The following is a 25,468-nucleotide window of genomic DNA, read 5'->3' as shown; positions in this document are numbered from 1 at the left end:
ACTTGGACTAAGTGATAAAGATTCCATCCTTCATCTGATGGATCTGCAGTCCAATGAAGAATTTAATCTCCCCTATGAGTGACATTTCAAATTCTTTCTTCATCTCATCTGCAAACTCATGACTCATCTTGTCATCTCCACCAAAGATAATGTCATCAACAAATACCTCACAGATCAGGATCTAATCTCCTTTAGACTTCAAGTAGATATTACTATCTTCACTTGTTCTCTCAAATCCAATCTTCACAAGATGGGAATGTAGACATTCATACCATGCTCTAGGTGCCTGCTTTAGTCCATATAAGGCTTTATTGATGTTGTCCATAATTCTCTGAGTCCTATTGTTGAAACACTTGAGAGCTTTGCTCTTGGTGGAATATCCTAGGAATATTCCCTCATCACATTTCGCATCAAATTTGCTCTGGTGTTCACTCCTCTTGATGTAACATTTTCTACCAAACACTCTAAAGTAGCTAACCATAGGTGTCTTACCGATCCAATACTCATAAGGACTTTTATACTTACCTTTCTTGATGAGTACCCAGTTCATTGTGTAGACTACAGTGCTCACCGCTTCTCTCCAAAAGGTGTGAGCTACCTTTCCTTGAATCAACATGGTTCTAGCTACTTCAACCATAGTCCAGTTATTCCTCTCTACTAGGCCATTCTGCTGTGGAGTCTGGGGGGTAGACAATTGCCTCTTGATGCCATGTTCTTCATAGTACTTGTTGAATTCACCGAAAGTGAATTCCCCTCCTTGATTAGTTCTCAGGTACTTGAACCTTTTATCACTTTCCTTCTCCACTAATGCTCTGAAAGCTTTGAACTTTACAAAGGCTTCAAACTTGTCTTTCAAGAATGTGACCCACATCATTATTGAGTAGTCATCAAAGAGAATCATGAAGTACCTATCACCCAGCACACTTCTATTTTTCATAGGACCACACAAATCAGTATGCATAAGGTCAAGGAAGTTGTCAGCAGTGAAAGATTTACCTTTAAAGGTTGAGGAAGACATTTTCCCCAATTGACACTCTCTGCACAAGGTATTATCCAGTTTGTTAGCACCGGCAACTCTCTAACAGCCTTGATCTTACTAGCCTTCACAATGTTATCAAAGTTTACATGGCAAAGTCTCCTATGCCATATCTAGCTATCATTAAATTTAGCCATAAGACATGTACTTATATTTGCATTCAGCTGAAATAGGTTACCTTTGGTCTGCATGCCGATGGCCACCAATTAACCATTCTTTCCTTTGATTTTGCAAGCTCCATTCTTGAATTCTAGAGTGAGGCCATTGTCATTCAGCTGGGCAACACTCAAAAGGTTGTGTCTAAGACCATCAACCCAATACACATTGTCAGCACTACTCTTTCCATTCAGAGAGATGGACCCTCTGCCTTTGACCATGCATGGTGCATCATTGCCAAAGCGAACCACACCACCATCATACTCCTCCAAGGATAGAAACTTGCTCCGGTCAACAGTCATATGGTGAGAACAACCACTGTCAATGATCCACTCATTAGAATTATCAAACCGGGAGACAAGATCCTTCTTGTCTAACACATCTTCCTTGACAGCAACAAACACAATATCTTCATTTTCTTCATCCTCTGATTCTTCATCTATGACACCTTCATCAACTGCCACAAAACAGTTTCTCCGGTTTCCTCCTTTGAATTTATTGAACCTTTCCGATTTGTCCTTGTTGTCGTCATTAGGATAGTTTACAACAATATGTCCTATATGGTTACAAGAAAAGCATTTCAAAGGTAGCTTACCTCTATATTTGTCGGTTCCTTTAGGAAGTTTCCTAGAAAGGAGAGCTTTAAATGCCATCAAAATCTCCTCATCATCCATTTCTCTTCCCTGTCTTGGTTCACCACTAGTGCTAGCTTCTTTTCCTTTTCTGGATGGTACTACAGAAGCTTTAAAAGTTGATTCAGTCTTTTGAACATTGCCTTCGAAACTATTTAGCTCATAGGCTGTCAACTTTGCAATGATAGAGTCTTGAGATACCTTAGTCTTGTCTATTGATCTTAGCTCCTGAATAGCAGCAACCCTTATTGTATAGACCGGCAATAGGGATCTTAGGACTTTTCTTACCATAGTGGAATCTTCTATTTTACCACTTGCACTCTTGATATCTCCAACAATTGTTTTGATTCTTATTCCATACTGTTGAATGGTCTCACCTTCAACCATTCGCATATCTTCAAACTTCCCTCTAAGGCTTACTTCCTTAGCTTGTTTTACATGCTCATCACCACCATAGATATTTTCAAGAGTATCCCATACCTCTTTGGGATTTACCTTATCCTCAACATAAATAAACTCAATGTCAGATAAACTACTAATTAGGGCTTCCATAACTTGCCCATTCTCCTGCATCTCTCTCCTTTGGTCATCAGTAAGCGTACCGATAGGAGCAACATAGGTAGTCTCAACATAGCTCCAGTGTTGAGTGCCCATGCTTCTGATGTATATATTCATTCTATCTTTCTATATATACTAAAATTTTCTCTGTTAAACTTTGGACCTTCCCTCTTCATCATTAGACTGGGATCTTTACCTCAAGCGGTTAAGCTTATAGCATAGAGAACCTGGAGGATGCTCTAATACCAATTGATAACTCAATGATGAACAAATAGTACTAACCCGATACTCAGAGGGGGGAGTGAATCAGTACAGACAAAAGTATAGTCCTAAACCAGTTTGACAGCAAACACTTCAAATGATTGGCAAACAGTGACACTGGTTTGAAACAGAGTGCAACCGATAAAGCTAAGAATGACCGACACAAGCATTAACCATCTACTCACTTAGCTTTTCACTCAACTGAAGACTACACTACCATTTCACCCTTATGCATAAATAGGTAATCTATCATTAGATCATAATAATAGCTAGTTCAACATGTTTTATTGATAGGCATAAAACACAGAACCATCATATGCTTGATAGACAATAGGAAAGCATCACAAGATAAAAGCATCACAGATGACACACATATTTTTCACATGGAAACTCAACTGGGAAAAACCATAGTGGGGATGAATACCCATGAGCTATTTTTGAACTCTTTAGAAGTTTGCTCTATTAGGAGCCTTGTCTGGTTAAAGACATTACAATAGGTTCTGCTAGGAACCGATCCTGTTAGGGATCACCCGGTTAAGGGATGGCTAGAATACCCGGTTAAGGGTTAAACCATGTTAAAGGTTACCTTGTTAGAGGATTTCAAGAACTCAATAGCTAAAGGATTTTGATCTCAATAGCTTTGAATTACCCTATTAAAGGATTTACAGCAAGTCGGTTAAGGCTACCCGATTAAGGGATTTTCCAACTATTGAGGTAGTTAGAGATCAACAGGTATTACAATGATCTGGTAACAACACTTAATGCAAATGCAGATCTACTCGAGCTCCTCTTCACCTTCTACACTTAAACTCTACAGGTATCATTTCTCTCCTTTGGGTCTAGCAATAATCACATATCTTTTCTCTTGGATACACACACACAACTTTTGCCAACAACCTCAGAAAGAGACACAACATTGACCTTATAGGGAAATAGATAGGTCGGTAGCATAAAGCCTAAACCCTAAACCTATTAGGTTAAGGAATTCAAACAGTTCAATCCTGACCATTGAGCACACTGCATTAAATGTAGTAGTTCTTGATCCAATCTCAAGACATTCTCCATCATCCATTTCCATCGATTTTATGGCAGTTGATAACCCATCGCACGTTATCACCGTTTTACAAACTTCTCACATTCTCGAGTTCGATAGGAACAATCTCCTTCATGCAAGATCCTTCACGCGTACAATGCTTATGTGGAAACACAATCTGTTCTTTGTTATCATGCTAACTCATCACACAAAGTCACCGGTTGAGCCACACATGCTTGAAGTATTTAAACCAGAAACCTTGAAGTTGAGACTACCAACCGGTAGTCATACAATACTTCCATGAGCCGGTTCATCATGAACAAACACACCACTTCACTTTGGCACAAATGTCAGCTCACAATATTCTACCGATTCTCTCATATGCCAATTCTCACTTCTTCAGCATATTGAAATCAATGACAACATACAATGTCATTATGTCCTCATACCGAATCACATAATGCCAACAAAATCTATGATTTGAGGTTTATTCTATTTAACACAAACAAGACCTAATATAATGAATGCAGTATGTATTGTCTCAAGATTTTAGAGTAATCCTAAAGAAAATCATGAATCAGCAGTAAAAAGGATTTTTGGGTATATACAAGGCACAACAAATCTTGGTTTATGGTATCCTAAAGATAAAAATTTTGATTTATGTGCATACACTGATGCAAATTGGGCAGGAGATGTAGATGAAAGAAAGAGAACCACTAGTGGAGCATTATTTATTAGTAGCAGATTGATTTCATGGTTGAGAAAGAAGCAGAGTTGTACATCATTACCAACACCAGAATCAGAATATGTTGCAGCAACAACTAATTGTACTCAGGTATTATGGATTAAGCAAATGTTGAAGGATATTTAGGTAAAATCTAAAGAACCTATAATCATTTATTGTTATAATTCAAGAGCAATTGATATATCAAATAATCCAGTATTTCACTCTAAGACTAAACATGTTTCTATCAAGTATAACTTTCTGAAAGAGAATGTTGAAGAAAAAGAAGATAGGTTAATGTGAATACTAAAGAGGAGATTGCAGATATCTTTACTAAGCCTTTGTCTAAGGAAACTTTTGAATATCTCAAACAGTAGCTTGGGGTATTACCCTCACCAGTAGAGACTTAGGTAGTTGAAGATTGGCATCAAATTGGCAGAAACTAATAGAGAAACCTTTTTCCAGCTTTGATGGAGGAGAGCTACTTCTCAGGGGGAGTAGTTGGTTATATTAACCAGTTGTCTTAGTTGGTTGTATGTTCTGGTATTTTTTTTAACTGCTTTGGCATTTGATGTCAAAGGGGGAGAGATATCTATGGAAAAATATTATCCTAGGGGGAGAGATTATTCTTTGGAGACATTATTCATTGAGGGAGAGATTTCGATTTCCGGTATTGATCTATTCTAGAGATTGTTGGTTTTTGGTTTTTGGCATTTTGTTTTGGCACTTAGATGTTTTCCCATCTAGTGTTGCCATCAATGCCAAAGGGTGAGATTTTTGGTATTATGGATGTGTTGCATTAGTTTTGTCATTGATGTCAACACTTATCCTTCTTGAGATCTATGGTTATGTTGAACCCGCACATTGTGTTAACTAGCAAGGTTAGTGACTTATGCACAGTCACCAGTATATTGTTCACCGACAGGTTATATTGTTCATTGGCACTAAGGATGACTTGTTATCATCTAAAGATCACTTAATTATGTCAAAGACATAGTTTTGATACTTGGTTTTGGTATTTTGGTTAATGGTCTAATCGGGTTGACATATTTGTTGTTACCGACATATTGGTCAAGGTTATGGACTGGTGTGCATTATCTATTCCAAATCAGCATGGCACGTTTGGAGATAATTTATTGATTGGAAATTATTGTAAATGTATTGAGCCAACATGATGCATCGCATCTTGACTTGTTTGTAATTGATTTAATTGTAATATTCTTAGTGAGCCGACCTACACATTTGGTCTTAGGTTTTTTATATATTTAAGATCTCATTTGTGAGATGAAAAAAAGGAAATAGGGTATGTAAGGTTATGGTATGGTATTGTAACATGGTATGCGAATATTGAAGATCGTATGAGCAGACCATAGAGAAGGTTCAAGGAAGGTTTGAAGGTGATTATCAGAGCTTAACTGGTACTGAATCTAGCATTGGAGATGCTATTTTGAGTAGTACATTATTCTAGGATTTAACCATCCTATTGTAGTCATTGCGACTCCCATTCGAGTAGTGTTCTGTAGGCGGTTGGCCTTTCTGCAAGTGCATACCCCATTTGTATACACATACTATCTATAGTAGTATCTTCTGATTGTGGGTAAGGTTTGCCACCATGGTTTTTCCCCCTGCAGGGTTTCCACATTAAAATCTTTGTGTTATGTGTTGTGGATGTTGTTTCTCTTTCTGTTTCATGCATTAAGTTTCATCGGTATTGATATTAACTGTTAATCTGTTAACTGGAATTAAGTATCAAGTTTGATTAAGTTATAATTGGGTTAAAATTCATAGACAACTGATTCACCCCCTCCCCTCCTCTTGGTTGCCTTTTGGTTCCTAACAGTTACTCATCATGTGTTATCAACTATAAACTATCTATATATACTATTAGTAATATTATGTTGTCAATGAATGAATATTGTATGTATTTTTAAAACTAAATAGTTCACATCCCATATATAGTGAGGACATTTCTTTGATACACAAGAATGTAATATTAATCTTGTATATACCTTCTATCCCGCTAGAAATTTTTTTTGAAAAAATGACAATATAGAGCAACTTCAACACATGGAAATACAATTAATTATGTGTTTTTATTTTTCTATATGACTTTATTTTTCATGATATTTTTTAGCTTGTCAAAGATCAACTTTTTAACATTGCTCCATGTCTTTTATTTCAATCACAAAATAATACATTCTCTTTTTGGGTACTTTCACATATTTCAGAGATATTTTTTAAAATACATACAAAATGATTTTAGAAAATAATAGAATATTATTCACACATAAAAAAGAAAAATTGACTAAAAATAATATCAATGATAAGAGATTTTCACAATCCATAGTATAGATAGAAAATTGTTTTTGAATTAAATTGTATGTAATTTTTTGTATCAATGTTTCGGATCAAACTCTGTGATCCATCATAAAGATAATGAGTGCAAAAAGAATCAAAATAGGTGTGAAGTTGTAGACCCATGGTGTAAAAGGAGATGGGAAGAGTGAGAAAGGAGGCCCGCGAATCAAGAAACTAGGAAGGTCAAAAACACAAAAATAAGATAAAAAATAACAAAGAGAAAGAATACTTTTTATATAAGGAGTAAAGTTAGATTTTTGAAAGGGTCCAAACACTTTTAAAATAAAATACATTATAGTGGTTCTCTAAAACAAAACAAATAAGAAATGGGATCCCATAATAAATGTAGAAGTTGATGATCAACCACATGACCCAATAATTATTTGTAAGAAAAATACCTATCACACAAAAGAGATCAAGTAAATATATTTTGCTTTCTAACAACCAAATAAATTTGTATTATGCATGTAAAGAATGATTGAAGATACAATATTGTAGGTATGCAATATGAGAGGTACAATTACAATGAATTAATGAATCCTTATAAAGGATGAATGAAATCCTAGGTGCAAACCCTATTGCTAAAATTAGGAGAACTAAAGCAATGCAAAATAGGAGCTAAATTAAGCTCAATTAGATCTAGAATGAAAACTAGAAAAGAAAACTATAGATAATAAAAAGATCCTAAGTTTAGCTTAAATGAAAAAGAAATTAAAGGACCTAATTAATAAATAATTAGATAAATGTCTTAAAATTACTCCAACACCCCCCTTAAGATTAACTTAAAAAAAGCTAAAGAGATAATAACATGAATGCAAAATGCATGCATGAATGTGTCCCAACAAAAAGGCCTGATTAGGTACTAATGTATAAACCAATGCAAAGCAATGCAACTCACACTAATGAGGTCTCTCTAAACAAAGGATAGAATAAAATCCACATGTAAAAAAACCATCTCCAAAAGTGAGAGATGGAATGAAAAAAGTACTGCATATGACTAAGATGAAGGACTCCAAGTGGACCCCCAAGTACTGAATTGATCCCATAAGTAAAATAAATATCCCTCCCATAAGAGAGATAAGAAAAGACAATGTATCCCCCACATAATAAAGAAGCTCCAATACTGAAGATGAAGGCTCCAGGGCGAATGTTGAAGATGATCCAAAAGCAACAAACCTGATGTCTCCTCTTAGGAAGAAACAAATCCACTAGACATGGCTAAATTAACTCCATGCAAGGAGATGGAAGGAATAATCTCAAGATGTGTGCCATGGAAGATTGCTCAACTATCCAACTGTCTAAATCATGATATGCCAAATCAACTGAAGCAAATCCAAATTGTTGTGAAGATTCCTATTGAACAACCTCTGAAGGTGTTGAAGATGGGATGACAAGAATATTTTAACTGCCATCAGAGAGGAAGTGAAGATCCTCGGATATGTCCCTAGTGTTTGCAATGTGTGACTCAACAAATAACTCTACATGAAATTAATGTCGATTCGATCATGATTCTGATTGACAAAGGAAAATGGAATTCATCAAAGCAATAGATATTAGCTCAACCACAAAAACTAGATTGCAATGATAAGAAATCCTAAAAACATTCAATAAAGGCATGAAGATGAAATACTAAAATAAAACACAAACCAAAGCATGTATCTCCTTCATTTTTCCTCCATTGTCCTTCTTTCTCCTTCAAATTAGTGTGTTTGTGGATCTCACCTACAAGTGCAAAAGCATAGTGTGAAAGCAAGATGACTAGAAAAACGACAGCATAAGGATACTAGAAGTGTGGTTTTCTCTCTCTTTGATTGAAGAAACTCATCCAATTTATAGACAAATTGGAGAGAGGACAAGATTAGCATGAAATTGATTTGAATGGAAATTCAAATCATGAATGGAAAAATTATGATAAATTATGACAAGATTGACATGCAAGATTGATTGATTGACAAAATTATGACAAATTATGACAAGATTGACATGTAAGATTGATTGACAAAAATTATGACAAATTTGAAATGCCATTCCCATGAAATCAGGGGAAATATTAGAAAAATCGAAGAAAATAGGAGAAATAGAAAATTAGGAATTAGGAGAAATTAGTAAATTGGAAAATTGAGGAAAAAGATGAAATAGAAATTAGGTGAATTAATTAATAGGTTTTCATCAATTAATTAATTCATGAAAAAGACCTAGGACTAAATAAATAGATTTATTTAACCCACTAAGAAGAAGAAAAGGATTAAATGATCAAATCATAAAACCCTAGAAATAAGAGGATAAGGAAATAGGTCAAGAAAACAAGAAATTAATGTCGATTCGATCATGATTTTGATTGACAAAGGACCAATGTTGATAAAGAGATCAAATTGATAGGTGCCAATTGACGAGCAACAATGACTAATTGATCCAAATTGACATGATTGAAAAGGACAATGATCGATGACAAATTGATCGCAAAATGACAAGATTGACTAGGACAAGGATCGATGACGAATCAATCACAAAATGACAAGATTGACAAGGACAAGGATCAATGACGAATTGATCGCAAAATGACAAGATTGACAAGAGGACAAGGATTGATGACGAATCGATTGCAAAATGACAAGATTGACAAGTTGATAATCAAAAATGATTACTAACAAGCTAAAGATGATTGACAGATTGACAAGAGGACAAAACCCTAATTCTATCATCGATTAGGATTGATGATGTCCAAAATGATGATAAATGAGCATGCACATTGATGCGACAAGATAAGATCGACCAAAATCATGACTGAAGATTGCTATTGACAAGACCTAATTTGAAAGTGATAAAAATGAGGAATGTGGAAGAAGGACTCGATGCTTGCAAATGATAAAGACCAAGTGCACAACATAGAAGAAATGTTAATGTAATGCAAGAACCCTAAAATAAGGCAATGCGTGAATGTTAAAGTATGACTCCGCAAGCGTTGACCATTTTTAGACGTCTACAGATATGCCAAATCAACTGAAGCAAATCCAAATTGTTGTGAAGATTCCTATTGAACAACCTCTAAAGGTGTTGAAGATGGGATGACAAGAATATTTTAACTGCCATCAAAGAGGAAGTGAAGATCCTCGAATATGTCCCCAGTGTTTGCAATGTGTGACTCAACAAATAACTCTACAATATCCAGCAAGAAGTCATCCCACAAAGCTGAAATTGGAAGGGAACAATCAACCTATAGAACTGAATCGATGGGGGATATGCATGAGATAATACCAATCTAATTAGAAACAATTGAAGATGATGAATATGACTAAGATGGAGTCTCAGTATGAGGAGTGAGAAATGAAAGACAAGCCTCATATCCATTTGGACATGAAAGATTCGTGATATATTCTAGCATCTCAAAACTACCACTATTATAGGGTATACGATTTGTACATGTGCAAGAGGAATGACACAATTTTCTACAAGATCTTCTAGAAATGGAGAGTGATGAGGCTCTCCAAATATCTCTCAAAGGTGTGTCCAAACTGTGCATAGATATTTAATGTCAAGAAAAGCATACATAGTGTCAAGATTAACACTAGAACCAATTACTCCTACAAAATGGTAGTTAATTTGATCCTCCAAGGAAGCTAACCCCTTTTTTGAATCTAGTTGAGGGACAAGTCCATGGAGATAGGGCAAAAAATCAAACCACCTAAGATGTGTCAAGATAAATTTTTCTTCAAGACTTATAATTACATATTGCCAACATGATAACAAAAGGGTGAACAATAAAAATCATGATACCTCCTCAAAAGAAATTATCACACCCCAAGAATCTTAGCACATGTAAAACACATCAAAGACAACCCTATCCAACAAAAATATTCATCCCCAAGTGCCAAAATATGAAAGTAATTGAGCATATAGTGAAAACACAAAAATATCAATAAAATATACCTAGAGCATAATCCAGAAAAATAAACCTAAGATCTGGACAGGGAACTCTGAGATCTTTTTGATGATATTCTTTTTTCAAAAAATAAAGTCTAGATGTGAATGACATGGCTCCAGAAGCAAAAAAATGAAGGCTGACTTGGGAAGCCTAGTATGGAAAATTGGTGTAGAATTTGATCAAAACACGTTTAGAAAAAAATAAGCATTGGAACTAGTTTTCTGATGATATCTTGTTTGCCCAATTCAGACTTTGTATGACAAATTCATGAGAAAAACATGGGCTACATGTCAATTAAAGCTTGGAAGGCTTAAAGGGTTCCCAAAAATGGACAATTTCTAAAAATAGAAAGGTTTCAAAAATAGTAATTTTCTAAAAATAGAAGCTTTCTAAAACTAGAAAACTTATGAAAATGAAAACTTTTTGAAAATGGAAACTTTCTAACTTTTTTACAAAGAATTCCTTGATCTTCGATTTGAATAAATTGACAGGCAATTTTAGGGTTCTTCGACCTCTTGAGCACTATGGTGACCTCTTTTTTTCTCCAAATTGCTTATATTTTTCATATACCCCTAGATTTTTCCTTAATTTTTGTGTCCTCAACTAGATTGACCAAAAATTTCTACTTGAATTTTGATGAAATGATAGTTGATCTTAGGTTTTTTTGATGTTGCAGATGCAATGGCAACCTCCGTTTGAGCCCAATGTGCACTAAAATATTACCTCAGGTTGGATCCCTCAAGCATGTAGATAAAAACTTTATAGAAAAACTCTTATACCATGTGGAAGTTGATGATCAACCATAAGATCCAAGAATCATCTACATGAAAATCATCTATCACACTAAATAGATTAAGAAAAGATAATATGATTTATAACAACTAGGAAATTTTGTATTATGCACAAAAAATTATTGAAGATACAATATATTGGAGGTATGATATTGGAGATATTCAATATTAGAGGTATAATTATAATGAATGAATCCTTATAAAGGATGAATGAAGCCCTAGGTTAAAACCTGAATGATACAATTAGGATAACTAAAGAAATATAAACTAGGTGCTAAATCAAGCTCAACTACATTTAGACTAAAACTAGAAAAGCAAACTCTAGATAATAAAAAACATCTAAGTTTAGCTTAAGTGGAAAGGCAATTAAAGGACCTAATTAACAAATAATTAGATAATTGTCCTAAAATTACTCCAACAGGAAATAGAGTGTACAACATTAACCAAAAGAGAAACCTAAACCAACATTAAATTATAATGCAATGAAAACAAAGATAACTAACTAAAGTACATAAATATTTAAAAAATATTGCATTCAATTCATTTTTGGAGACACCCAAATTCTCCTCCATGACTTCATTGTCCATATAAATAACCTAATGTTTTTGGAGCATTTTTCATCAAGAAATTCAATTTAGCTACCTAATATGGGAGCACCAGCCTTAGGCTGAAACCTCTTTAACTAATAGCCAAAGACTGCTCGATGTATCCATTCTACCAAATTTCCCTTAGGCGTGATCTTAGCCTTATCCCTTATGATGTTGAAGCCTTGCACTTAGCAATACTTTCTCCTTGGTGAGCTCATTAAGAAACTTTCAACTTCACTAGTAGACCAAGGGCTCATTAACAAATAACCCAATTTTCATTGTAATTAGTTTTGGATTAGATTCTTTTACTTGGAACCTCGTTATTCTATTTTTTTCTCTTGAGCATACAATCATATAGCATGGTGATTCTAGCTACAATTTTTTTGATGTTGGTATTGTTAAATTGTAATATATGTATATGTATATGTATATGTATATGTATACGTATATGTATACATATACATATATGTATATGTATATGTATATGTATATGTATATGTATATGTATATGTATATGTATATGTATATGTATATTTATATGTATATGTATATTTATGTATATAAACATATAAATATAAATAAATATGTATGCATGTATGCATATATACACATATGTATGTATATATGTATGTATGTATGTATGTATGTGTGTGTGTGTAGGGGAGGAAATTTTCCCCCTCCTAGATGATGAATCTTAGAAGGCAAATCAGTCTGCTACTACCTATTTGAACTAGCACTAAGGTGAGCTAGGGGATAACAAATAACTAAATGAACTAAAGCATAAAATTATAATGAGGGAGCAATACACAGAAACTGAGTTTACAGAATGATGAAATATCAAAAGCGGATTATACCTTCCAACTGAGGAGCTCATGGGTTTTGGATTCTACCGTGGGGTGCAGATAGTAGTGAGGCACATTATTGTCTATATGGCCCACAAACAAAGAAGTCTCAAAATCTGACTCTGTACACAGTTTCCTACACGTGGAACCTATACATCACCTGCACAAACTGAGATGGGGAAAATTGTTGGGGCTGTATAGGGACCTGCCTCAGTTAGACCCCCATTTAGGTATTTCCACCACCATAGATATCCAAATAGATAGACTGGAAAGATAAATTGGAAACTTGGTAAATTGGAAAATTGGAAATATGCAAATAGAAACTATGCTATGCTTAATGGAAGCAAACCCCTATTGCATGCATTGAATATTGGAAATATTAGAAGTGTGAGAGATAATGAATGTACCTAGATAATAGATACAATCAACAATGCAAAGAACTCATTGCATGTCAATAAAATAGATAAAAGAGAAGACAAGGCATGAAGCCAAACCCCTCTATGTTGAAGATACGAGCACGACGAAGACCACAATAGTGTTCGTTGGTAAGAGCCACCACAAGATGGTTGTAGCTTGATATTGGTAGAGTGTGAGTCCAAGAGCATGAAGAGAGCAGTATGATATCAAGAGTGCAATAAGAGGCAAGAGCCAAGAACCCAAGATGGAAAATCTTCAAATTGAACTAGGAAGGGTTCTTAAACTTGAAAGAGGCACTAGGAGCCATTACAGCAAAATGCGAGCCAAAGGACACGTGTTGGCCAATGTTTAGCTCTCTTTTAGATTTGAGATTCCACCATATTTTTGGGATGCTAGCACAACATGTGGACATCCCTGCATCACACTTACGTCCGTCCAAAAGTAGGCCCAAAGGGCTTTCCAGGCATTTCGAGGCACTTTGTCTTTTGAGCCCAAGATGCCAAAATAATATGATTTTGATCATAGATTCATCATTAATACACTAGGGGCCATGCAAAAGTGTCATAAATGCATTGGGTGCAATTTAGGACACTACATTTTGCCCCCACTTTAGTGGACTAATCGGCTCTAGGGATCAGTCGCACTAAAGTAGTTTGGAAAGATATGTTCATTAAGCCCGTGCAGTGCAATAAATACATCATATGTGATAAATAATTATCAAAAAAGGATATTGTAGAAACCACAGAGGTCGAGTAAGCAATCACAAGTGATTCCCCCAAGTATCCATGAGAAAACCCAGTATCTAATGTGATGAATTCTATACTACAAAACTAGAAAAGTTGTCAGCACGAAAAATGAAGGAAGCTACTTTGGCGAGAAGAATTCTTAAGAGATGTTAGTATCGATAGAAGGGAAAAATTAAATGAAGGAGAGTATATGCCCCCTCATGGTTTTCCCCCAATAAGGTGGGGAAAACAGGAAGGAAAATGAGCCAAAATTGTCAAAAAAATAGGCAAAAGCCATTTCGGGCAAAAACTAGGCTATATACTCGAAAGTGGGCCCCAAAAAGGATCATTTGCACTATTCACTTTGGGCATTCAAGTGGAGATTTGAATAGAGTCTAAGTGAAAATGCCACACATATGAGAGCCTAGGACGAGCAGGATCGAGGAGTTACAGACCGCGGTCAAGCAGAACGATGAGCCCAACCAGGTCTGACTTGAAACATGCTTCATGTTGTTTTTTCGATGTATTTTAGATCATTCTAGCTGCAACGTGCTGTCATCTAGCATTCACACCATCGTCATCGATGAGCGCACTCGTCTGGATGATGCACTGTCATCCTAAAATGGCACTTCCATCCAGAAGATGCGATGTAGTCTTTTGGGCATGAAAGCATCGGTTGGAAAAGGGGAATTGGAACAAATGAAAAACTTGTTTGTATGCAGACATTGCCTGAGATGTGGGAACATAAATCGGGGCACCTATTGCAGATGTTGCATAGTCAAACAAAGGAGTTATCAGCTACCGACATATGACTTCTACATAGAGTAGGTCTGTGGTGGATGTTTACCTTTCTCGAGTTTCAATTTCATGCTCTGATGCTATAGGCATTTATGGAGAGGTGTGATGTGGATACCATGTCCTTCTAGCTACCCACAAGAGAGATGACCATTACATTGATCGACGTCTATCACATTTTATGACTTTCTATCCAAGGGGAGTGGGTGTCACCAATGATCTTACCTGCAGCTGAGCTGGTTAGATAGCAGGACTGGGTCTTGGGGCGGAAGATAGATGCCACAGGACATGTAAACCTATGAGTGTTGGGCCAGGGACAAGTGTTGATTCCCCTGGTATGATGCATCATGATCATGAACATCACACAATGGGTACTGATAGATGACTATGGTTCAGAGCTTACTGCAAGGTGTATCCCCTTAATCCGAGAGATGGAGGAGAGACAAACAGTGTATGCATAGGATCATAACATGCTAGCCCATCTATACTATGATCTCTCCTAGTATGTACACCATGAGTACTAGAGCCTGACAACATGCACCCTTCTATAGGTCTGCGCATTTGAGGACATCACTTGTACATGGCTAGTTGGATTCCCAGTGGCTATGCCCTTGGACATGCCACTGGAACATGCATATCCATTATGATGTAGAGGATGGTGGAGTGGAGATCTCACCTACTAGAGGATCACCATCGACCAACTAGGGACTGGAGATGTGGTCTGGCAGCCATACTGAAACATGGGGGTCTGAAGTACAGACTATATATAGCTCCCATGGATGTAGAGAGACCATTTCTTATTCAGCTGTCAGGACCATGTGGTGATGTTGTACTATTGGCAATGATGCACGTGGTAGTTTGGAGAAGTTCAAATGATCTCACCTATCGCACTAACCTATGCCTGATCAGCCATGAGTGTGTTGTGACCGCAGGAATTGCCCCGTCCCACCCTAGGAGATGTACATGATAGTCAACATGAGACTGATGATGTCAAAGTCACGTTAGGGTTTGCAGGTCAGTGGAGTAAGGTGAGCCTAGCACTAATTTTCCCACTAAGTGCAGTAGGAGGAGACTTTGAAGTCCTAGGAGGTGATAGCAATGAGCATGCCTCCTCGAGGGATGAGGGCAGGAGACCACAGCGGAGGTGGCGGATGAGGAGCCCGAGTCTAGGAAGACCTACATCAGCTACTCAGGCTCTTCCACAATTTCCATTTGCACCACCATCTGTGCTACGGGCACAACCAGTAGCAGAAGTGTGTGGGGGAAAAAGCGAGACTAGGTCAACATACCCTAATCCTACTCTTTGACACACATTACGGAATACAAAAGAGCCTAGAGATATCGCACAATTGGCTACTTCTTTTGGTGAAAGAGAGAGCCACGGGATATCTATTAGGATTCCTATTCCCTTGTTGAAATTGTAAGATCAAGTAATGCAAGTTCAAACCCTAATCTCAAAGTGCAAGTATGAACTAATAACAAGATTGCAGAATTGAGATTAAACAATGAACAGCTATAAGTACAAGGATGAAATAAGAATGCAGATATGTACCCGGAGTCAAAATCAGACTGAAAATGTTCAGGACGGGGGCGCGGGCGCCACTGTCCTGAAAACTGCACCGGAAACCACTGTTCTGCACTTTGCAACACTGTCTGCAAACTGTCTGTCTGGAGGACCAGGGCACCTAGCGCCTCTGTCCCAGGGACCAGGTCGCCCAGCGCCCCTGTCCTGGTAGGACCAGGGCACCCAGTGCCCCTGTCCCGGTCTCCTGCTCTGCAATTTCACACAGAGTGCTGTTCCAACTTTCTCTCTCTAGATCTGTATCCCACGGCGTCGTCCGAATCCCAAAACCTGCAATAATATCTGAAAAAGGGGGAGGGGCAGCTATATAGGGTTTTGCCTTAGTCAAACCCCCGCTTCGGTGATTTCCACCTCCATGAATAGCCAAGTTGTTTTGTAAAATGTATTGTGTGTGTAGACCTAGTGTGTGTGCAAGGTCCAAAAATGCAAGAAAGCAAACTAGAGCAACCTAGAAAGTAAACCCTAATTGCTTGTAAATGATAATGCAAATGCTCTAAATTAAGATGCAATGTGATCTAAAGCATGAATAAATGATGTATCAAAGCTTATGCAAAGACATGAAAACAATACGAAATCATACCCAACCCTCAAGGGAGGAGTACAAGCCAATCTTCAGTCGGTAATCTCCTATTGTTCTTCAATGTCTTCCAAGCCCTAAGTGGATGAATGAATTTGATAGATGCTTGATGGAATGATGTTGAATGTTGTTGAAGTCCTCAAAGATCTGCTCTTTCGCTGCATATGAAGTTCCTGGAAACCAAAAATCCCCCTTTTCAAATGAGGAAAGAGAGCTTTTATGTATGAAACCCTAGGTCGTAAATTCATATTTTGGCCGACCTAGAGATTGAATATCCCACCAATTTCTTGGGGTTAAGCTTTATTTTATGATTGGATCGCGCTCCTAAAATTTCAGGAAAAATGTCCAGGACCATGTTGCACTCCAGGCGCCATGGTCGTGACAACTTTTCACCAAATTTTCAGGGCCGTCGGATATGATGATTTTAGAGAGAATCCTGAAGTTACAGGTGATTTCGAGATGTTTTGACCTCGAAACCAAGCCCCCAAGTTCGAAATAGGACTTAATTAGGGTTTTTGATTAAGTGGTGTATTGGAGGAATAAAATGCGAAGGGCGCGCTTTAGTGAAAGGGCCCAACTTTATGATGATGAAATAGGACCTTAGACCTAATTAATTTGATTAATTAAGTGCTTAAGGAGAAATGCAATGCAGAATGTAAAATGCACTAAGGCGGGTGCTAAACTAGGTGTGAAATTGTACCACCCTAGCGAGTGCGTACAATTTACGATGCTACATTTAGCCCCTACTTTAGTGGTCATATGAGTACTACGTGCATATGCAAGCTAAAGTATAGAAAAGTAAACATTATTTTGAAAAAGGATATATGCATAAGATGTCGGACGAAGCCCCCAGCGGTATCTGCAGTACACAGCTAGGAACCGCACCCTACAAAACAAATGTTAGATCACAAAATCACCTAATGCTTACTAGGGAAAGTGATGAAATCTGTGAGTAGCTATATGCCCCCCCTGTTTCGACTTGCTTATTAGGGAGGTGAAACAGGGTAGCATGTTTACTTGCGACAAATTGTGTAAGAGAGTGTTGATGAGGGGTGTTCGCAAAATAGGCTTCATCAGAGCACTTTTTGGAACATCTCGAGAGTAGGAGAAGGAAAATACGATTCCAACGCAACAAACGGCTCAAAAATCGCATCTCCCAAACTCAAGTTATGATAAAATGAATGACAGAGGAGAATTAGGGTTTCAAAAAGTAAGAATAAGCAAACGAGAGTATATACCTCGAAAGTGACACTTGTATTCGTCACTTTGTTGATTTCAGAATACTATTCAGTGCAGCGGAGCCCACATAGCCATCATCATGCCTTCACGACGACCGGAGCGTCCTACGAGGATTGACAGCCTACGCCAGGCCGTGATCGACGATGAGCCACTGGACGAGGTGAGTTGACTGAACGTTTGACTTTTGATTTTTCGCATGTTTGACTTTTTTGTGATCATATGCGGGCCTCGAAGGCTGACCGAGGCCCACCCAGGGCGCCATGGTCCCTGAGGGGCGCCTTGGTCCCCCCAGGGCGCCATGGTCCCTGATAGGGGCGCCATGGTCCCTGACAGGGCGCCATGGTCCCCTCAGGGCACCATGGTCCCCTCAGAGCGCCATGGTCCTTGACAGGTCGCCATGGTCCCCATCAGGGTGCCATGGTCCCCAATCAGGGCCTGGCAAGAGGTTACAAGGCTAGCATACAATGTACAACAGTTTGCATTTGCGATTTTGATGATCGAGTACTAATTATCGTCATGTTTTCGTTTGCAGGGTCTCCCGTACATGAGAGAGCACACAGCGGGACATATTCTTTGCACTTTGCGAGATCAGATTCCGCGGCTGACTCAGTTAGAGAGAGACACTCTATCTATTGTAGGATTGTGGTACGTGATTCTGATGCCGGCCATTCGATTTCATCCTGCGATGCTGATGGCCTTGATGGAGCGATGGGATCCTAACACATGTACTTTTCACCTTCCAGTAGGAGAACTGATGGTCACACTTGAGGATGTGTACCGTATACTTCATCTTCCTATCAGAGGAGTGACAGTTACATACATGACCGATCGATCAGTGGAGGATCATCAGAGAGAGCAGGTGTATTGCATAGGGAGAGTCATGCCGAGCCAGACGAGAGGTCGCATCATGGTCAGCTAGCTCTTACATCCTACAGGGGAGGTACCACTTCTGAGATGCCTTATGATAGCCATCATAGCACTAGCCGTCTACCCTAATGGACGAGGGACACACATGCATGGGGGCCTCACATGGTGTATCAGAGCGATGGAGAGACACAGGAGATTTTATGCATGGGGTCGGAGTATGCTTGCACATCTCTATCACGACCTTGAGGAGTATGTATTTGGACAGGGGTTCAGTTTGATGACATGCACACTTCTGCAGGTGTGGATTTTAGAGCACTTCACATGCACTAGGCCCGTCGGCTTTCCACTGAGTACAGCGAGTGAGCGACCTAGGGTGTTCGCTTATCCACTTACCAGCGAGTGGAGATTTGGAGATTTGTTATATTGGAGAGTGATTTTTGACAGACTGACATCCGAGGTGATAGTGTGGAGACCTTACCTACTGATGCATAGATGGGATGGTATGGAGAGACAGTTAGCATGCCTACAGAGGAACCGCCTACTGCGAGGACGATATGCACACATCATAGTCCCCTTCTACTTTGACCGAGTACGGAGGCAGTTCAGGCTAGAGCAGTGTGTTCCAGCCAATGTGCCCATCTATACTCGACACTCATGGGTCCTTCCTAGACCTGGAGCAGTAGCGAGACCGACGGTAAATGATATTGAGATGATAGACTTAGAGGGATCTGATCAGGATGTAGTCACTGACTACTCTGCAGAGCCTGGAGCACAGCGTAGGTACGTCTCATGGTTTATGAGATCATATCCAGGTCCTATCTTTCCACCAGATCATCCGACAGGCTATCCAGGCCCATGGAGACATGGAGATTGAGACAAGGATGAGGGATCCAGGTCAGACAAGCCAGAGGAGGTGGGAGATCCTGATCCACCTATAGGCGATCAGCCCAGTGACGAGGAGGAGGAGGATGAGAATGCAGATAGAGAGGAGGACGAGGAGGATGCAGGTGATGAGGCGGATGAGGACGAGGATGAGGATGACGAGGAGGAGTCGGATGCAGCTCCCCACCATTCAGGAGATGATACCATAGCTCTGGATCCACCTCTTATTCCCCAACAGGAGGAACAGGAGGCGATACGGAGACCTGTCACCAGTACCGTCTAGCCTACACCCATCGTGGATAGAGTATGCGAGCGAGGGGAGCCTAGCAGTGCCCAGGCACAGATAGTACCATATCATGATCCCTACTGGCGCGAGGGAGATCCAGGTATAGTAGTTTTATATTGATTGATTAATGTTTTGATGATATAGAATGGTACTAACAAAAATCTGTTCTACTACCACAGCTAATGTGCAGGAATGGCGTTCCTTGATTCAGCAGGCAATGACAGACATTTCCATGATAGCACAGATCCCCAGTTCCTCACAGATTGCCTATAGGCCTCAGGGGAACGCGGGTCGGCATGAGGATTTGTTTTTCCCATTCTGAGTACAGGTAGATATATGGAGGGAAAGAGAGAGAGTCCTATCAGAGGACGTCCAGCAGGTGCAGTAGAGAGAGAGAGTCCTATCAGAGGACCTCCAGCAGGTGCGGCAAGATCTAGTAGCAGCTCAGGCCGAGGCTACCACCTATCGCACGATCCTTATGGATAGGGATCGTAGGAGTTCCTCTCGGAGTCACTCACGGTCTGTATCGCGCTACACACCCATGGGTCCACCTTCACGGCCAGATCAGGAGGCACTCTCCAGCCACTAGCCCTAGGGATAGGAGATGATTTTATGATGTAAAAGAGAGGTCACATTTTGGATATACAGTGACCTATTTTTGTATACGATCCACATATATATATGTATATATACATGCTTCTCTTTGTCTCAAATGTGTTATCTTTAATGCCTAAAACAATGTATATTTTGTTTTGATTAAATCTAATTCATTTGGTAAATGTACATGTATGTTCAGAATTTAATTTCCATGTGATTGATTTCTCAATGCCCCATGATTAAATTGATACATTTGTGACTTAATTAAATATTTAATCAAGTACTACATTGATGATAAGGAAGACATATGCATTAAGTCTAAGAATCATATAACTAATGTGATTTAATTCTGAATTTAAACACAACATGATACGATTCTACTTAACACATAAAGACATTGTATAATATGCTAGCATAATAGGAATGTAAATCTTTTACAATTTACATGAATGAATTCAAGACAAACTATAAAGTAAGAAGACATGCTTGTCAAGAACGAAGCAATATAGATTAAACAACATAACATTTAATTCTATTTTGCTTTAATTAAGAGATACTAACATATTATCCAATGTTGAAGAATTGAAAAAGAAGATAGATGAAGAATGAAGAATTAAGCATAATATCTACGCAAGTGCATAGCATTAATAGGTTCTTTAAGAGGCGTACTGTCTACATCCGCTATTTTGTAAGCACCTGATCCATAATCCTCAATAACGATATATGGTCCAAGCATATTAGGACTAAATTTTCCCTTTTCTGCAGGTAAGGCATTCACATTGCGCTGATTCTCATAAAGGACTAAGTCGCCTACTGAGAAGGAACGTTGAATAACCTTATCATTATAGCTTCGTTGTAGAGTTTTGTGATATGCTTGAATATGCTCAAGAGCATTTATGCGCTGTTCATCAAGCATCTCAAGCTGTTGAAGTCGTTGTTCTCTATAAGAGTCATCATCGACTATACCTTTGAGAGAAACCCTAAGTGATGGAATCTCTAATTCTAAGGGCATAATAGCATCATCACCATAAACAAGATTATAAGGAGTAGTTCCTGTAGCAATTTGTACACTCATTCGGTAAGCCCAAAGAGCATAGATCAGCTGGTTACTCCAATCCTTACCATGCTTGTTCACGGTTTTGCGAAGAATTTGTTCAATTATCTTATTGGATGATTCGGCTTGGCCATTTGATTGAGGATAATATGGTGTAGAAAATCGATGTTTGATATGATACTTCTCGAGGAATTTCTTCACATCCTTATTCTTAAACGATGTCCCATTATCTGAGATAATAGTGGAAGGTATCCCAAATCGAGAAATGATGTTTTCTAAGAGAAATTGACAAATCACTTCAGCAGTGGTAGAGCGAAGGGGAATAGCTTCTACCCACTTCGTAAAGTAATCTGTTGCAGTTATAATGAAGGTGTGTCCTTGAGATGAAGGAGGAGAAATTTTTCCAATAAGATCCAAACCCCATGCGGAGAAAGGCCAAGAAGCTACTTGAGAACGAAGTTCTTGGGCAGGAGCATGAATCAGATTATTGTGTTGTTGACATTGATGAGATTTTTTAACAAATGAAAAGGAATCCTTCTACATAGTTTGCCAATAGTATCCCATACAAAGCAATCTATGAACCAAGGATTTGCCCCTAAAATGCCCCCCACAGGCACCTGAATGTGCCTCTTCAAGAGCAACAAGGATTTCCAACTTGTTAAGACAACGAAGGAGAAGACCATCATAACCCCTCTGGTATAGGACATTAGAAAGAATGATATACCTAGCAGACAGCTTGCGGATTCTAGCCCTAGTGTTCCTATTAGCGGAATCAGGAAAGGTACCATCGGTCAAATATCTTACGATATGCGAGAACCATTCATCTGAGTCTACAAAGTCAGAACATGTTATCAAGCTAGAATCATCTTCAATAGCTGGAGAAATAAGATTGTGAATAATGAAATTAAGATCGACCATAGGCTCCTCTAAAGATACTAGAGAAGCCACACATGCCATTGCATCCGCATGTTGATTATCTTTTCAAGGAACGGGTTCCATGGTATAAGAATCAAAATTTTGTAATAAAGAGATAGCAAGATCTTTATATTGTGATAATTTGTCTTGTTTTGCTTGATATATTCCTGTTACTTGTCTTATAATCAATTGTGAATCTCCATAGATATGTATGTGTTTTATATTCAGAGCTAAGGCTACTTTTATTCCCGCTATAAGAGCCTCATACTCAGCAATGTTATTGGTACACAGGAAATTTAGACGATATGACAAAGGAATGGACTTCTTTGTAGGAGAAATCAGAACAACACCTACCCCCGATCCCGTACGACACTTAGAGCCATCAAAGTATAACTCCCAAGTTTCATCTTTCTCTATAGAAAGAATGAAGTCATCAGGAAAAGACTCAGGGTTAGGGAAGGAGAAAGGTGAAGGGGCCTCAACTAAGTGATCAGTCAATGCTTGTCCTTTAATTGCTCTTTGGGAAACAAATTTAAGGTCAAATTCAGTTAACATCATAACCCACTTAGCTAGACGTCCTGATAAATCAGTTTTAGAGAAAAGTTGCTTCAAAGGATCAAACTTAACCATGACATGGACTTCTGAATTTAAAAGATAATGTCTCAATTTCTGAGTCGCAAACACCACCGCCAAGCATTGTCTCTCTATCATAGAATATCGGGTCTCATAATCGAGTAAGGTATGACTTATGTAATAAACCAGACATTCCTTACCATCTTTATCATGTTGTGCTAACAATGCTGCGAGAGCATGAGAAGAAGCAGCTATATACAGAAGGAAGGGTTTAGAAGATTCGGCAAGTTGAAGAATAGGAGGACTAGCCAAATACACTTTTAAATCTTCAAATGCTTGCTGACAGTCTTCATTCCATTGAAAAGTGATATCCTTTTTAAGAAGTTGAGTAAAAGGAAAGGTACGATCCGCAAGTTGAGACACGAACCTACGAATAGCTTGAATCTTTCCTTGTAAGCTTTTAAGTTGAGACACATTTTGAGGAGGTGGCATGTTAACAATAGCATCTATTTTCTTAGTGTCCACCTCAATCCCAGGATGCGAAACTATAAATCCTAATAGTTTTCCACTATCCACACCAAAAACACATTTTCGGGGATTCAAGCGCATGTGATATTTACGAATTCTTTCAAAAATTTGGCGGAGGATTTTAACATGATCCATGCGAAGAAAGGATTTAGCTAAAATATCATCAACATAATCCTCTAAAATCTTATGCATATAATCATGAAAGATAAGGGTCATCGCTCGTTGATAAGTTGCACCGGCGTTTTTAAGTCCAAAAGGCATCATTATCCAACAAAACATACCCCAAGGAGTGGTGAAAGCAGTTTTGAATTGATCTTGAGGGTTAATAAAAATTTGATTGTAACCTGAAAAACCATCCATGAAGGATAACAAGGCATGTCCTACCGTAGAATCAACTATCATGTCAATGTTTGGAAGAGGGAAATTATCTTTTAAAGAAGCCTTATTTAGATCTCGAAAGTCAGTACACATTCTTATTTTGTTATCTAGTTTAGCCACTGCGACAATATTTGAAATCCATGGGGAATAGTCAATAGGGCGGATAAATCCAGCCTCCAATAATTTTTCAATCTCAGCCTTAACAAGCAAAGCCACCTTAGGATTCATTTTTTGAATCTTTTGTTTCACGGGCTTAGCATCAGGAACTAAGACAATATTATGAGTAACGATCTTAGGATCTATACCAGGCATGTCAGAATATGCCCAAGCAAAGATCTCAGGGAATTCATGCAATAGTTCTTCATATTGTTTATGTTCCTCTTCATCCAAACATTTCCCAATTTTAATGACTTTCTCTTTATTGCAAGGATCCATCTTAACATCAGTGGTGTCACTTATGAGAAGATTACTTTGTTGAGGAGTATCCTTTAACTGAGGGAATTCTTTCACAATCTCATCATTATCAATCTCTTTTCCAAAATAGGCTTCGGTGTTCAAACAATAAGGGAGTCCCCTATTGTGATGATAACGAGGAAGAGTATCATAGGCTCCCAAGAACTCATCTAAAGCATCATCAGTAGGGAAGATATCCAAAGCACAATCACCCAAAGAATCCTCATCAATATACTCAGGGTGTTGTATTGATAAAGATGTAGAGATAGCATTAACACTAATGCATGGTCTTTTAGAAGCTTTAGTACGTCTGCAGGGATTATAGCCAAGTCCAAAGGCATGATGTTGAAAATTAGTCTCTAGAGGAATTCTTATCCCTTGTTCATTAGCACCACAACCTTTTCCATGATACCCATGCTTAGCGAAAATGTGAAAACCACGACCATAACGATCAGCCATTTCAGGAAGGGAAGGTGGTTTTTCATAAGACAAAGAATCAAACTCTTCATAATTAGAGATGTGAGAAGAAGAAGTTTGAGAAGCGGCCACAAAATTATTACTCATAGATTCAGGTAAGTTTGATTGATTTTTAGCTTCTTCTTTCTTTTTAACTTTATGATTTTCAGCTTCTTCCTTCTTTTCAATTTTAATTTCTCTAGAAGGAACCTTATAATCACCTACAAAGGTAGGGTTAAAATCA

The sequence above is a fragment of the Cryptomeria japonica genome, chromosome 1 (genome assembly GCF_030272615.1).
Source record: "Cryptomeria japonica chromosome 1, Sugi_1.0, whole genome shotgun sequence".
Taxonomy (NCBI): Eukaryota; Viridiplantae; Streptophyta; class Pinopsida; order Cupressales; family Cupressaceae; genus Cryptomeria; species Cryptomeria japonica.
This window is presented reverse-complemented; position numbering follows the sequence as displayed.